A 17,324-nucleotide genomic window follows, 5' to 3' on the forward strand; every position below is an offset into this window, starting at 1 on the left:
ATATTTATATACTGTATACTGTACTGTAATAAAATAAAATAAAAATAAATTAAAAAAAATCTGATCACAGTCTTTCTCAAAATCACTGTGTTCTACTTCCCATACATGGCCTAGAGTCTTCCCTCGGCTGCTTGGCCACAGCACAAAATACTGATGTACTCAGCTTTAGACAAATAGTCCTGTGACAGGTGATTATGGGTGTGTATGGAAAGGAAGAGGATATTGCATTTAGAGGGGGACTGACTGGTTGTTGGGGGGTTCCGCCTTACAGCAGCACAGAAGTCAGATGAAGAGCCTCAGATAGAGAGCCCCTGAAGGGCATCAGTGAGGCACAGGTCCAGAGTGGGATGCTGAACACAGGGACAGCAGTGGGGACACACCTCCTATGCCCTCCTGGCAGAGGGGAGGTCTGGGGCACTTTCTCCTCCCTCAGAGTCTGGAATGTGTTTTAGGAAAGGCGGGAGAAGGTGGTTTGCTGCAGTTGGAGAGCAGGCTCCTGCTTTTCTGTTTGTGGTGCTGCACATGACCCTCTGCTCTCCCACTTGACAGGTGTTGGTTCACAAGGAAAAGGCTTGTGCTGGGGACAGCTGGGCATGGAGAGTCCCTGAGGCTGAGGAGAAGGCGTGTTGCTGCCGAGTGTTCTGACCCTGGAACAGAGTGCTGTGAAGGGGCCAGCAACCCCTCTGGCAGCAACAGGGCTGTGGGCCAACAGGAACATGAAACTGCATATCCAAATCTCAAGGGCTCTCTGGGTGTGTGAATTGGAAAACTGGAAAAGGTGTCAGAACTGCATATGCACTCAAGTACAGAGTGGATAATCTCTGGAATCTTCCAACTCTAGAATCCTTGGTTCCGAATGTTATGAGTCCACAGCCATCCAGGCATGCTGACAGCCTGGGCTGCAACCAGCTGAGCTGCCAAGAGACAGCGTTTGGACAGGGCACAGGCTCATGGACACCCTATTGCTGGAAGTGTTCAAGACCAGACTGGATGGAGCTTGGAGTAAAAACTGGTCTAATACAAGTTGTCCCTGCCCTTGACAGAAGCATTGAATGCAATGATCTTTAATGTCCCTTCCAACTCAAACCATTCTGTGATTCTATGACTAACCTTGGCTTACCTCTATCCCTGCTGAGCCTGGGAATGGTGAAAATTACCTGCACGTGGGTCATTGCGGCTTGAGTGGGATGGGGAGTGACTGAGCAATATTGTGAGGGGCTGTGCAGGTTGCTGGACTCCTCTGGTGCCAGCACTCACTCCTCGGCAGGGGTTTTCCCTCTGCCCTCCTGTGGACCAGTCCTGTCCTGCCCACATAAGGAGTGGCTCTATACGCCCAGTCTGGATGCTTGCTCTGTTGGTCTCCCTTCCCCATGGAAAACCAGCTAGGAGCCACCAAAGATCATTCTGGGTGGAAGGAGAACACGATTCTCCTTGACTTTATTTTCAGGGTCAGGGAAGATGTTTTGTTCAATATGAAGCAAAAGGCATACCTTAACTTGCAGACAGATCTCCCTTAGAAAGGAGTTTGTGCAGTAGTAGAGGGAGAGAGGTCATTTCAATGTAACATTTAAAGGAAGCCCACTTTGCAGCAGAGCACCTTGTAGACCTGTGTCAAATCCAGGGATGGCTGTGATGAGGGTGTAATGCGTGACAGTTCCCCCTCCTGGAGGTGCTGTGATATACTGGGGACCAACACATCACAGGCTGCTGGGGATGGTGCCTCAACCACCTGAGTTGCTTTCAAATTGTGTGTCACTCTGTGTGTGGCTTTTTTCAATATGCTGTGTCTTTGCAATTTTGTTTATACAGTTTATAAGCTGTATGGCCAACCTTTCTTCCTTTTGCATCTCTTTTCCTATGATTATTCTGCAACTAATTTATAAACACTAGGATTGGCTGGGAATTACTGTCCCCTTTTCATGTTCCTGAGTTGGACATCTTGCTAAAAATAAGGTGTCAGATACTCATGAGCTGTAAATCATTACTTAGTTGGAGAATATTCCGTTAAAACCTTAACAGTGATGGCCATTTTGCTGTACTCTTCCAGGGACATCCCATACTGGTCACACTGAGATGGAGCAAATGAACTTGTATGGCCACTCTCACTGTTTCCCTTTGCTGAGAGAAGTTAATCTAACTACTTTTCATGTATATGGTTTCGCTTAGCAATGGTCATAGAGAAAGAGCTAATTTCTTCTTAAAAAGACAAACTGAAGAACTTTTACAACACACACACACACCCCTCCCCCACCAAGATGTAACAGAAGTGGCCAGTGAGCTTTTAGTGTATCCAACAGATTTGATTAAACTTGATATCAAGGATTGTGTAAGGTAAATTAATTAAATTGATTAAGTAGGGCTCAGGTGGCCATGGGCAGGTCACAATGATCTCTGGGTTGCTGCTGGCATGCCAAGGTTTATTAAAATGATAAAGTTACAAAAGGAGAAGATCCTGCTTACTATGCACAGAACAGAAAGAAAGAAAAAAGGTTAATCAAAAAATAATAATCATATAAACGAGCACAAGCTCATTCTGAAAAGCAATTACTTTTCTGGGCAATTCCATTCAACAATGGTAGTCTGTACTCCTGAATCATGTCTCTAGCAGACACACAATTAGCACCAAGATGGCCTCATTATGTCCTATCAAATGTAAACAAAATTAAAAAAAAAATCTCTCAGAAATACATACTGTTTGGTGATTTTCATGTATTAAAACATTTTATGTTAATTTAATCATAGAAAGGATCTTTAAGGATACACCTTGTAAATTAGTAGAACTCCATTTAACCCCAGTGTGCCAAACCTGTCCTCAGTGGATTCCAAGCAGCATGTTCTATTTTCTGCAACCAGTGATCTGAACATCACTAGGGATGCAACTCCCTCAATCTCAACCTCTAGTCCTCTGAAGTGAGTCAGCCAGGCTGTTGTCACATTTGAAGTTATGAAGGATTTGCATCTTCCACATGGTTTTGAACTTTTGAAAAGGGAAAATTAACATCTTTGTGTGCTCTGTCTGCTCCTGGCCAGTTAGCCCACACTGCCTCAAATGTGTGAGAGATGTTCTTACTGCTTTTGTCCATGCAAATGGTTTGCAATGGGTTTTTGGTTCTAGGACACGTATGCAAGGCAGAGAGGATTTGAGCTCTGGTCTGTTGATGGGGACCCCAGCTAAGGTCTCTTTGTGATAGCCACTTCTCCGGACACGTCAGCTGCTCAGAAACACAAAGACCTGGAACCCCTCTGTGTCTTATGGTAGAAAAATGCTCCTTCCCATTACAGCTGTCCTTTACCACCAATGGAGGACAGAGCACACACACATGGAGTATGTATCACAACATGCCCAGCGAGGGACCACACCAAAGTGCTGACTGCACACTGTCCATACGTGCACCTACATGCTCAGTGTGTGTTTTTCTGAATGTGCAAATTGATACTTCTCATCCTATCCTCAGTGTTTCACCTCAGGTAAGCCCATCTCTGTGCAGCTGACTGCTCCAGAGCAAGCTAATGCAAGCTTCAGTTATTAAATCCTTCTCTAGGGAGTTTTTTTGATTCTGACTACCTACCAACAAGCTAGAGAAGAACCTCATGAAGTTCAAAAAAACAAAAAGCCAAGTGCTGCCCCCAGGCACCCAACTGGAAAGCAGATGGCAGAAATAGCCCTGGGGGACCTGGTGAAACACATAGTTCGGGGTCCACAGTCAACACAAAATTGACCATGAGCCAGCAAAGAAGGCCAATGACATCTAGGACAAAGTGCCTCCAGAAGGTCGAGGAAGGTGAGCCATCCTTTTACTCAGCACTGGTGAGACACATCTGGAATGCTGGGCCTCCTAGAATCACAATGGTGATGAAGGGACTGGAGCATCTCTCCTATGAAGACAGGGTTAGGATCAGGGAGGAAGCTGGGACTATTCAGCCTCAAGAAGAGCAGGTTCATGAGGGGGTCTCATCCATGTGTATAAATAAGTGGTGACAGGAATGAAGATGAGGGAGCCCAGCTCTCTTCAGTGGTGCCCAGTGACAGGACCAGAGGCCGTGGGCACTCAAGGAAACACAGGAGATTCCTCCTGAACATCAGTGATGCCTTAAGCCCCTAATGGTTTTTTTATTTTTCTAATATTTGTAAGACTTGTAAATTTTATAGGTAGGTTTTAAAAGCAGAAACCCCTCTGTCCCTTGTTCCTTTCCCTTGTTTACACATTCCCTAACCCTTTTACCCCATTCTATGCCTTCTATATCGAACCTACCCCTGAATTCAGTAGCAGTGTTTAGTCTTTTGTCAAGGCAAAGGCCTAGACTGTTTGGAGAACAGCGTATCAGGGCCTAAACCACAGAGTACGGTCAAAAACTAGGTAACAATGTACCCTTTGTTCTCTGATGAAGTTGAAGATGATGAAGTAAGTGGTCCCAAAAAGACCCCAGACCCAATTCTCAGGGGGAGGGCCCGGGGCGGACCAGAGGAAGGGCCAAAGGGTGGACACATCTGGGATTGGATGGATAATGCTATAAAATGTAACCTCTCAGGCACGGCCTGGGCGCGCGTCTATATCACCTATTGCCTTGGCAAATAAACCCTTTCTTATCTCACCCCTAATTAACTGCTCCGGAGATTTTTTCAGCACCAAAATACACAGGCAACATCAGCAAACACTTTTTCACTGTGAGGGTGACGAAGCAGTGGCGCAGCAAAGGTGTGGAGTCTCCATCCTTGGAGATGTCTAAAACCTGACTGGCCACAGTTCTGCTGGCCCTGCTCAAGCAGACAGTTGAAGTGGACTTCAACTGAAGAGGTCCCTTCCAACCTGCAGCAATCTGAGATCCTGTCCTGGATTTTCATGGAAAGCAGAGAAACTTTACAGAAACTTTTACCTTTTTCTACCAGAGACATAGTAACACGGTGGATTTCTAAGGCAATGAAAAAACCTTGATAGAGGGGCAGCCTGTAGGTAGCCGAGTCTGCTGACAGAAAGTATATGTGGACAATATTTGGCAACTCTATGAAACCAATGTTCCCCCCCCCCAAACAAAGTATTACCAAGTATCATGAAAAACCTGAAGATCTGAGACAGAATCCATCCTGCTCCATGTCTGATGTTCCTGGGCACACAGACATTTGTGTTGGAAAAAATGGGACTGTTGACTTGTGTTGTGTTTTGTTATTCTGGCCCTTATTTGGAAGCTGTTCTAACATTTTCAGGGAGATCTAACTGTGAAATTGTTTCTGTCCCCTGGCTAAGCTTGTCAAAGCAAGAATGCCCATTTCTGTCATGGTGCTGTGAATGCTCTCGTTTTTCTGTCCTCATTCTGCTGCTACGTGTAGGCTTGTTTGCTATTTCAGTTAGATATAATGGTACTCAACAGTGGATGTGTCTTAAACCATGGGGTTTTTTCCCCTGAAAGTATTCTGTCTGTTCCCATAATCTGTTCCGATAAATTACTGTGCTCTGACATGGATTGTCGTGCATCAGGAGGAGTGCATTTCAGTCAGTATCGCTATCACATGCAGCTGGCTGTAATCTTTCAAAAACAGACCAAAAAGACCTTACAAAAGAGACTTCAGTTCAGGATGGCACCATACATTCGTATAGGAGATAAAAAGTCTGCATTCACGTGTGGCTGTAGCCATATATAAAGAATTCTGTACTTGTTACCCAGTCAGCAATCTTCACAAAATTAAAACATAATAGATTTAAGATCACTTAAGCTAGATTTGGAAGACTGCGATCTTGTAAGTTTGTGGTACATGCAGAAAACAGGGGCTGGTCGATCACAGTCAAAAGGTTAAGCCTTGTGTCTAAATCCTTGACAACACCAATGTGAATTTTCTCAGGCACAGACAGAGATTAAACGAATTTGGCTCTATTGAAATTGAAAGAGCAAAAAAAAAGCCCAAACCAAACAAGCCTGAACGGCACAATGTTATAGATAGAGCTGTCCTTGGCTTTTAAAACTGTTCTGGAAGAGGGATATAATTATCTGGTAAAAGCTATTGGTTATCATTTTCTATTAGTTCCATAGGACACTTCCATTATGGAAGGTCACTTTTCTCCAGCTACTATATTGCATTTTGTACAACAAAGTACTCATGGGATGTGACATTTGCTGTTCTGCAAAATAAATTACAATTCTTGTCCTGTGAAAGCAACTAAAAATAGGCAAGGGAGAACAGAGAGTTACCTTGCAGCATATGCCATGGTTAAATGCAGGCAGAGATCCTGACATTACAGGGGTGGCAGTTAGAGCACTCATGTGCACAGCCAGCACTGCTTGACTTCCTGATGCATGTTTTATCTTGCGAGGGGGGCATGGCTCCATGGTTATTAAATACCAGGCTCCAAGTGTTGTAGCAGCTTTGTCTGCCAGCCTCTTGAACACAGATGAGAGCTATTGGTCCTCTTTTATAGCAGTGGCAATGCAAGACAAAATCTTTTGAGTTTATTTTTATGCAATTTGGCATTTGGTTGGCTGATTGCATACACTAAGAAGTAGCCTCTTAGAATGGCCATGATGACTCAATAGTAGTGTGCATTTGCTGTGTGCACCTTGAAGGCATGTGGTGTGACCTGGCTCCATCTCAGGCCTGACTTCTGTGTGTTGTTGCCTGGGTCCAGTGCTAAGCTATACATCACAGTCCCACTTTGCAGGACTGAGGATGTGCCAGGAGTTTCCCACTGTCTGATCCTTGTCTCCAGGAGAAGCACTTCAAATATTTTTCCCTAATAGGCAGGTAATTGAAGGACTTCCTTTAACACCTATTCTTGTGTCTTTGCCTAGAAAAAGTAAATAAGTAAAAAGAAGAAATGGCATCTTGCTTGCCAGCCTAAATGGAATATTTTCTAGGAAGTGCATGCAGGTATCTTCTTATCTTTGAAGAGATGGTTACTCTTACCTTCAGCCCTCTTTTTCTGTGTCCCCCGTCCCTGCTCTATTTGAGTCTGAATGGCTTTGCCACAGCGCTGCTGAGCCCATGTCTTTTGTGAGCCCTTTCACAACATCACTGTGCTGCACACAGGAGATACTAATCTATGACTTATTACAGATGAATAAAAACTTGCATTAATACTTAAAAGTGGAGTATTAAAACTGTACTTTACTCAGGGATGATTGATGGCTTCCATTACACACCATTAGATATTTTATTCTTGTTAAATGAAGAGCAGCCAACTTTGTCAAGTATTTTTAGTTCCCTCTGGTCTTATTGGTTCCATCTATTCTCAGGGATGTCCTGTAAATGGCCACATATGGCTTTGTGTCTGTAGGAGTGATGACCGTACAGCTGGCTTTCATTGCCCACCAATTTACTGGAGCCCCCTTTATTGTGAGCCTGACAGCACCAGGGAGCTTTGTAGAACTAACAAAATATATCTATTTTCTAATTGTCTATTTATCACCTTCCATGGATTGGTGGGCCTCTCATCTGAAAGCAAAGGGGGAATGGACTTGAACAATGATGCTTGTCAGGGCAGTTGTTCACTTTAAATTAGGGTCTCATTGCTAAATAACTAATTTAGTCCTGCTATCAGACTGAAAAAGTGGGTATTCAGTGCAAAGTGCCAACTGGGGAATTGATTATGTCTCCTCTTAGTGTGCATGATAAAAGTGCCAGACCTGCAGGCAGTAGGTAGCTCCCTGGAGGCCAGCAGCTTCCCAGCATGGAGGGTCCATGCCAGACCACCAGGCAGGGGTTCTGTGAGGTGGCAGGACTCTGGGAGCTTTGGCATGTGTCTCAGGTGCTTGAGACTGCCGCTCAGACAGGGAGTGATGGAAGGAGAGAGGGTCACTGCAGGTGATCTGGAGATGGAAAAGGAGCGAGATGGGGAACAGTGTTGGCTCAGGAACAGGGACAGAGAAGTTCTGGGGGATGGAGACTGTGTGCATTGCTCCCAGATTTTGTCCCCCAGAAGCAATTTGCCCAACCTGCTGTCTGCTGCAAGACCTCTTCCCATTTTCATCCCAGGAGAACAACTGCAGCATCCTGCACTAACAGCAAAATCTCTCCTGTGTGCCCAGGTTGCCCTTCTCCGCCAGGTTCAGTCCCATCACAGAGGTGTGGCCGGGCTAGGATTTGTCACTACAGATGAACAGATCACACAGTCTGAGCATCAAGGAGCCCATTTCCCAGGGTAGCACAGGTATGGACTCACTTCAGAGCCTTCTAGAGGATGCTGGGAAGCCCCTCCAGAGTTGCTCAGTGGGTGACTGAGGGAAAGGGGTGTGCGGGCAGCAAACGGGTTAAGATCTGTTCCTCATCAATTCTCTTATGCATAGCCTCAGTGCTAAAAGTTAGAAACTTCAGTCTGACACTGAGTACCCCAAGCTGTTTCCTGTGCACAGCAGAGGATCTGACAAATCCAGGAATACCCCTCTTCCCTCCCCTCCCCTCCTCTTTCCTCCTGCTCTCTTCACCCCTCTCTTCACTGCTCTTCTCCCCTGGCCCAGCCCAGGCTTATCAACTGTAGGGTGGAAAAAGACTTCACTGTAAGAGCCGAGAGCAGAAATTTCTCATTTTGTTCTACCTTTACACCACCTGGACATATTTGGTTCCCCAGGAGAAGGACTGACTGTAGTACTTTTGGTTAAATGGGAAGGATTTCAGTGATGAATATTTCATATCACCACGTAGTTCGGAGCGTGGGAACTGCCCCTGCCTGAACTGTGTCGGTGGAAGACCATTCACGAGGTCTTGGGACCCGCTGGAAAGTCGGGTCCCTGGAGTGGAGCATCCCGGGAACTCGGGAAATAGGCCATAAAAGAGCAAGGACAGGCTGGAATTGGCTTTCTCTATATGTGGCTTTTGCCCGCAGGAGAGGAGCGGACCCTCCGAGTGTCTGCCGAGGTGGTCAGCATTTCCTTCACTGTCTGACCGAGCCCAGACGATCGGCTTTCCTGGCTGTCTCGTGCCGAGGCCAGGGGAACCAATGTAATGCTGTTTTTCAGAGCACTTTTGGAGCTGTTTCGCAATAGCCCGGATCCGCTATTGCCTCAGCGTGGGGGCGAGACCCTCTCAGCCGCAGCCGTCTCGCTCTCTCACCGCACAAAGCGCCGCTGCCCCGCAGCCTGAGCCTGCTCTGCCCCGCCGGGCCCCAGCATCACGCCGAGTCAGTCCCAGCCCCGTGGTTGCCATGCCGGAACCCACACCATCACCTCGGCAACATAAGACTTTTTCAGGAGAAATATCATTCCAGGTTTTGTTTTAACCCAGGGGGAGGGGAGCTAGGTAATAATTTTCTGGTCTTGTTTGTTTGTTTGTTTGTTTTTTTCTTTTTCGGTTTGTTTTTTATTTTTGTTTGTGCTTTGTTTGTTTGTTTTTGTTTGCTTGTTTTTGTGTTGTTTTTGTTGTTTGGGGTTTTTTGTGGTGTTTTGGGGGGGAGTTGTGGTTTTTTTGGTTGGTTGGTTGGTTGGTTTTTCCCCCCCTTTTTAGTAAAACCATTATTTTTTTCCCTTCATTCAGACTCCTTGCAATTTTTACCCTCTCAGTATTGTGGTAGGGAAATGGAAAGGTTCATCTCATTAATGTCTCAACCTCTTGAATATATATATATTGTCATTAAACCAAGACAAGGACCCTGGGCTGCAAGCAGGCCAGCATGATTATGCGCACATGTATTTGGGACGCCTCTTCCCCTTTCTCGGTGTGTCAGAGGTTGGTGCTGGCATATGGTCCAAAGCCCAGAGAGGCAATGGGCAGAGGCACAGGTCTTCCTTCACTCCAGGTTTCAGGTTCACTCGGTACTACTCAGGTTTCCTTTTAAAGCTGGAATTCATTATGCCAGTAGGGAAACAGAATGAAAGACCTTTTCCTTCCTGCTCCTCTGAGTTGCGGGGGTTGGCCTGCAGCATGGCTCACATCTGTGAATCCTCTCTGTGCTTGCTTTGTGTTGCATGACCCCCACCAGATCCCACGACAGCAGCTACAACAACTGAGTGGCACCATCAACATCAAACACCATCATGATGTCCTCTGCTGGCTTGGACAGGCCAAGCATGAAGGAGCATTTCTGCTTTCCTCTAAAGCTTAGTCTCTCAGGGTACCCTGTGCTCAGCCATGGTATTTACCATTCATGTCCTGATTTTGGTCACTAGCAGGTTTTCTATTAACAAAATAGAGATGTCCATTGGTTTTGAAGGAAGCTGAATCTTTTGTAAAAATTAATGTCCATTTTCAGCAAAACCAGCAAGTGAACACAATAATGAGTGTCTTCCAATGGACCTGTGCACAGCAGCACCAGAAGACAGAATCATAGATCCATAGAGTGGTTTGGATCATCTCGTTCCAACCCCCTGCCATGAGCAGGGACATCGTCCACTAGACCAGATTGCTAAAAGTCCTGTCTGACCTGGTCTTGAACACTTTCAGGGATGGGGGAGCCACAACTTCTCAGGGCAACCTCTGCCAGTGCCTTATCCCCCTCACAGTCAAGAATTTTTTCCTAATACCAAACCTAAATTAACCCTCTTTTAGTTTAAAATCATTAGCCCTTGTCCTATTGCAACAGGCCTTCGTTAAAAAGATGAAAATTTCTCTCCTCCTCCCTTAAAATAGTGGCTTTGGAAATAAATTTGGCAAACCTGCCTGCCATGAAAGGTGCTGTTCTTTTCAGGATCCAGACTATGAAAGGTCACATTAGCAGAATTCAGAGCATATTTCTCTTTTTAAACAGATTGTTATCTCAGCTCGGTGGAGTCTAGAGTTGTGGAGGGACCAACAAGGCACCATGTCTTTGGTACTGTTGGCAGGTACATGGACATCAGGTGTGGAGCAGCTGTGGCACTGCTGTTTGCAGCTGGGGTGCACCCCACTGGACCTGCATCTTGGGGGAAATTATCTGGGAAGCTCTACACTGGGCACTGCTGCCAGTGGCAGACACTGTCATTACTCACTGAGACATGCCACAGGACATGTGGTCTGGGCGACAACACATGGCAAAGGTATCAACTCCTCGTCAGGCACCCACCACTGGCTGGACTCAGTGCACAACTCACAGGTACTTCCTGAGAAGAGGAGAGCAGGTTAAGGACGTTGCTGCCATCCTGCTCAGGCTTTTCAGCAGGTACTCCCATGGTAATAAGCCACTGCATGCTGCCATGGAGATTGTCTTCTGCTCAGATTGCTGTCAAGTGGTTGATAAGTGCTTATTTTCAGACTTTCAAGAATGCCTGCTTCCATTCTAAGCTTTTATATATTTAGCAATTAAAACCTATAACCAGACAGTTATGAGAAAGAAATTCTTTGCTGTGAGTATATCTTCTCTCCGTCACTGAGCTGTGAGGGCTTCACAGATCTGGGTAACATGTATTTTGATCCCAAAATGGAGCTTAGAGCATGAGTAAACGTCAGTGTTAGGTGCAGGTTTGGTTGCAGGTTACCCTTCCCAAATGCGGAACACATAATGGAATGTAACAAGAGATGTTGTCAATTTGCTTTTTTAGCAAAATTCAGAGGAGATCTGGGTGTGGAATACTAACTGGATTGATCTTTTACCAATCACAGGAGTGGTATATGGAACCACAGAATAGATTGTGTTGGAAGGGACCTTTAAAGGTCACTTTGTTCAACCCCACCTGCCATGGGCAGATGCTGCAACAAAAACAAGCATGTCTCAACAAAAATCTCCAAGAGATAATTCCCTTGAAAGAGTTATCAAAACACCACACAGTACAGCTACAACCAGCTCTGCATCCATGCAGCAATTTGAGTTTGTAGTTGCTTTAAGTCTTCTTAGAAAGACAATTACAGCAAAATCAAAAAGCTGCAACTGATCAACTGAATGCTGTCTTCTAAATATAGTGATCAATTTGCACATGACACTTTAATAACAACTGCTTCTCACCAGCTGAAGCTGTTGTGCTTACACTTAGAGAAATACAATCATCATTGTCAAGGTACTGTTACCTTCAAGGACCCTGCTCTTTTTCTTAGGACATGGAAATCCATACTCATTTTTGACATGTTTTACACTGAACATAAAGTAAATGGGGAAAACAGGCACTACCCAAATTGTGGCCAGCTTATCCATGTCTCATCTGAGGTTTTGAATTAAAGTGTGGTCTCTTCCATGACTGTGTTTTCCACTTATGTCCATACTGAAAGAATATGGGGGGTTTCCCCCCTTGGTATTTACCTTGGTCGTGGTGTGTGTAAGGATGCCTATAAATTATACAACAATTGTGAATAAGTGCTAATTTTACGTTTGAAATAACATTAGTCATGTGAGCACCTTCTCCTGGTGGTCACAATTGTCACAGTAACAAGGCAACTACAGGGTTTAACATGCAAAGGGACCTGAATTTAAATGTAGGCTCAGCTATGCACAGTGTGCATAGAAGTCTTGCACCTGCACTGTGGGAGGCTGAATGTGTCACATGGAACTGGTGAAAACTTGAAATAACATAATGACAGTCATCCTTGGCTTTTGTACTGCTACTCTTTGTATCTGAAGTACTGGAAGAGGAAAATAACAAAGGGCTAAAAGAAAATGTGCCCTATATTTGTTGTTCTCTGTTGCCACTCCAGAACTGCTGAAACCCAACCTCATGAAGACTTTCTGGGATTTGCTTATCTGACACTGTAGTAAACTAAGAGAAAGTGCTATTTTATTTAGCACACCAAGTGCCCTGGAGTGCAGGTTCCTCCAATGTGGAGCGGATGGTTGCCACGGGCATCCACAGGATTTTGAACTGCCATGCACAGGGATGTTATTGGCATCTTGCTAAATAAAAGGTCTTGCATTACTACCTTCCAGAAATCATACCAGTGGGAGAGACACAGTAGTCTCAAGCCCACAGCACAGAGAAAAGCACTACAGATACAGAAAATGTCTCTTCCATTTCCCTTTTCCCATTTGCTTCCCTTTTTTCACTTCCTTCTAGCTGTAGGCACAACTCATGTGTATCAAGGTATACAGAAAGACAAATTTTCCTGGCTTCATGGGTCACTACCCAATGCTCAACACCTCCTAGAGCCCAACTTACAAGTCTCCCTTCATAGGCATTGCAAGCTGCAAAGTCTGTGGGTGAGAGCACACACAGGGACAGCTTCCAGGCACAAACCCAACTCTCCAGATAGGACTGTGCATTAGAGACAACTTCTACTGAGGCAGCTCAGTATGAGGAAGAAATAGAAGGGGCTTTTTCTTAGGGAAGAGCATCTCTCTGTAGATGCCAAGGCTGCTTGTCCATAATTTTAAAGTATTTGGTATTTATATAATCTAATCTGGCTAATCAGACACACGTTTCATTCCTTCTGAGTTATTTAGAAGTGCATCATGAATGTGTCAGACATTTGAACAGCCCAAATATTTCTAGTGTGTTGTTGATACCAGAATGCTGGAAGGTTCTCCCAAGCCTGACATAGATTCAAACTTTGCACTTGCAGTCTGCCCAATGAAAACAGAACCTGAAATCTCACAGTAATATTTTGCAGCAACTCAGCCTGTGTCTCTGCATTCATTAATTTTTTCTTAAACAAAAAAGGATATTGGGTTTTATGGTCCTTTAATTGTGGTGGTTGAGGCAAAAGCCACAGCAGCTTTACAGCCTGGAAGATTTTTCTTTGTTTTGCTGCCTTCAGCCCTTCTCAGGTTGCTCTCCAAAGGTGTATTCAAGAAAAGAATTTAAACTGTAATTTTTTTATATGTCTTTTATATGGATACTATAGATCCCATGATTGCTGTCTTCTGATTTATTCAGGCAGTGTCCTACACAAGATGATTGCCAGTAGATGTACTGGAGCAGAAGCCCATCCTGCAAGCAGAGAACTCTGTGGAGTTCTGTGGAGGAGGCAGTGCTGCAGCAGCTGCCTGGGGCTGGGTTCCTGCAGCCCAGAGAGCTGGCTGGCAGCACCCGCAGACAGGGAGCAGAAGCAGAAGCATCAGGCTGATGACCAAGAGCCCAGGATAGTTGCCCTTTTGCTCAATCCCTTCAGCAAAGGCATTGCAGACGTTTTCAGCAGCAGAGCCAGGGCACAGTGAGGCGTTGTCATGTCTCTTTTCCTCAGGCTCATCCCTTAGTGTGTCAGATGAGCACGAGTCCTTTCATTCTGTTTGCTGGCGTGGATGCCTGTCTTCCCAAAGCAGGGGCTGTTTTTTCGCTTGAATATGTAATAGCTACCTCCACCTGGGTGACAGGCACCTCCCATGACTCTCTAGGACGACATGACAACAGCAGAGCTGCAATTTTAATAGACTCCAAGTAGTTTTCACAGAGCGAAGCCTTAAAAACTCCCCAAGGAGAGATCATCAAGCAGAATGGTCCCAAGTGCTGGGTTTATTAGCAGGCAGGACGGTGAGGTTGATGAGCCCATGCCGCTGAGCAGACAAGCTGTCAGACAGAACTCCTAATCCAATCAGTTAACTGTCGGAGGGGACTGGTCTGTGGTCTCCTACTGCAGCACCTCTGGGGACCACCACACTGTGGCCCCCTACACTGGCTGCCTACCCTAGCTGGGGGCCAGGAGTTCTAGCAGTCCCCACCCTGTGGAGGAAGAACAGTTAAAGCCACACTTGGAGCCTTCCTCCCCTGAAAGACACCACTGGGGTGTAAAGGTTAGAGAATGCTGGGCTTGCTGGGAAGTCCTTGTAGAGGCACAATTAAACATTTTGGAGACTTTTCTTGCCTTTTCACCTAGGCAATGACCTGGGAGGGAGCACACAAATATGTTCAAAATAGTATTAGTGCTGTATGGCTAGCATGACTGCAGTACAGGTGCTCCGGATGGCAGGGGTTGAGCACCCCAGCAGGATTTACTGTGTGGAAGGCTGCAGCACACCAGGCACGTGTGAACACTGAGGTGGAAGAGCTCCTCCGGGCACAGGGACACCCAGCCACAGGCTGTCTTAGGGCAGGGAATCTCCCTGTGCCTCTCCACTGCCAGCTACAGTGACTGCTCTGTGCTTGCTGTGCATCTCAAAAACACTCACCACACAGTGGGCAGGGCAGGCCAGGTGGGCAGTGCCAGAGCATCGAACTGAGACAAACTCTGAGCAGCAGGGAGAACAGGGTGTGGGCTATGAATGAAAAGAGATGACTCCCTACCAGTCCACGAACTGTAGAGGGAATAACATCATTAAAACTAACATAATTAAACAAATTATGTAGAATATAACCTCTGTCTAGAAAATATTACATAGCTTGGAAAAAGAAATAATTTTCTAAGAATAAAACCTAATTTTTCTTTAAAATAAATGCAAAACCTGCATTACTTTATACCGTTTCTGTTCAATAATCACAAATTGAATGTGTGAATTTGTTATTTTTCTGTAAAGATCAGAAGTCCAATAGGTGCCAACAGTGGTTAGGTGCTCTGTGATTTGTGAGTGCTCATTTCTAACATTTTGCTTTCTGGTCCTTTAAAGGAAAATACAAGTTCTGTTTTATTCCTGTATGTCTATATGATTCTAGCAAATTTATACAGGATTAGTGACACTCTCCTCTGCTACAGGACCTGCTAGGAACATGCAGTGCTACTGCTCTTTTTTCTTCTAGTGGCTAGAGCCATCTTTTTATCAAGGAAACAATTTTTAACATGACCATTTGCATTTATACCAAAAAGATTTTTGTGTTTGAACTCTTCTTGAAAGCAACATCACCAGGCTTTTTCAGGGGCTTGTGAGACATTGTAGCAGGCTGACTACAAAAACATGGTTTGCCTGCCGTTTATATCTGCCATTTATGGCTGTGAAGAAGCTTGTCATGGTCTCCACAAGAATAAAAAGCAAATTCTTCTATGCCTCAATGAAATATTGGCCCCATAGACCACTGACTGAAATGCCTTGGCAGATGCAGAGTTCACGTGGCCAGATGCTCTGACTGCAATGGGAAGTGCAGCCAGTTATAGGTCTGGTCACTGTGTGCGAGCACAGACATCAGGACTGAAGTCAGCAGTAAAAGTGATGTTATACATCATGACATCTGCAGCCAACAGTATAGTGCATGCTGTCCCCATCCTTTCCCAGCTACAAACCCGGGCAGTTGCCTCTGTTGCCCTATGGCTCTGCACAGACAGCTTGTGGGGTTGCCCTTATAAAAGCATAATGGGAAAGAAACTGCTGGCTCAAGAAAAGCATTACAGTAAGTCCAAGGGCTCAAACTGCCCAAGTAGATGTGGCATCCCAGTTTAGGAGAATAAGTTGCACCGATTTGAAGTGAGATCGGTAATAAGAGCTGAGCCGAGCCTCTGAATCAAAACAAATTCCTCTTAAAAAAGCATACACTTTCCCAAGAGGTGCTTGTTTCCCTTAAAATGCTAGTGGGGAGGAAGAAGAAGGGTGCTGAGGACTAAAATATTTTTGGCATGTTGAGACTGATGTGTAGAGCTTTTAAAGGTTATTTTGGTGTGGAAAGTTGGAGTTCCACAGGTTTCCCCCATGCTCCATCAAAACTAACCCCTGGTTCCAAACAAAGCTACTGGCACATCCAGACCAGTCACTGGTACAGGCAATGGTGCTGGTGATAATTAGCAGCTAATTCTCCAGATTTAAATGTTTTTCACACAAGACATCACTGTTACTCCTTAGTGACCAACTTGCTCCATCATCAGCCTGGGGCTGAACTGTTTTATGACATGATTGTGTGAAATTAGACCTCTGAATGTTACATCTGCCCTTGCTTGCCAGATTTTGTCCAGCTTGTGCAAGACACTGTATGCAAGATTTCTGAGGAAGCTTTTCAAGGAAAACTTTGCACAGTGCCTGGGACAAAGAGTTAACCAAAACAGGAACTCCCGTGGAACATAGGTCTATGACCCTGGCTGAAATTATATCATAAAGCAAAGGAATTGGTGCATGGGGGGTGAAGGGGGAATGTCATACCCAGACATAACAAATGAGCTCATGGACAGAAACCTTTCTACTTATCCATTACGTGAATTGTCAGTGTTTGATTTTCCTTGGTAGGACTGACTTTTCCCTTTTTCTTTTTTTTTTTTTTTTCTGAAGACTTTTTTCTGTCTCTTTCCCAGTCCACTCAGCCCTGAAGCAATGAGAGTGCTATCACAGATTACAGGCAGGTCAGACAGGGCAAATTACTTGCCAAAATAGTCTCTCCAAAGGGTCTTCTTGGTGTTATGTGCTAAGTTATGTGATAAGTCAAAGTTAGCGTTGCATAACATTCTCCCAGTACTTCTTGTAACCATTTTTGCAGTACATGGAGTGATTCACTTTCTGCAATGCTGCTGCTGGTTTATTCCTGCTGAAGCTTTCCAAACTGCTGGTTTATTCCTGCTGAAACTTTGCTGAAACCAAATGCATGTGCTGGTTTATTTTCACTGATTCCTGCTTCTTGTTCCTTCCTTTTCCCCCAACACATGCTTGTTTTCACTT

This window comes from Manacus candei, unplaced genomic scaffold (assembly GCF_025592945.1).
Source record: "Manacus candei isolate 608988 ecotype Guabito, Panama unplaced genomic scaffold, ASM2559294v1 h1tg000010l, whole genome shotgun sequence".
NCBI classification, from domain to species: domain Eukaryota; kingdom Metazoa; phylum Chordata; class Aves; order Passeriformes; family Pipridae; genus Manacus; species Manacus candei.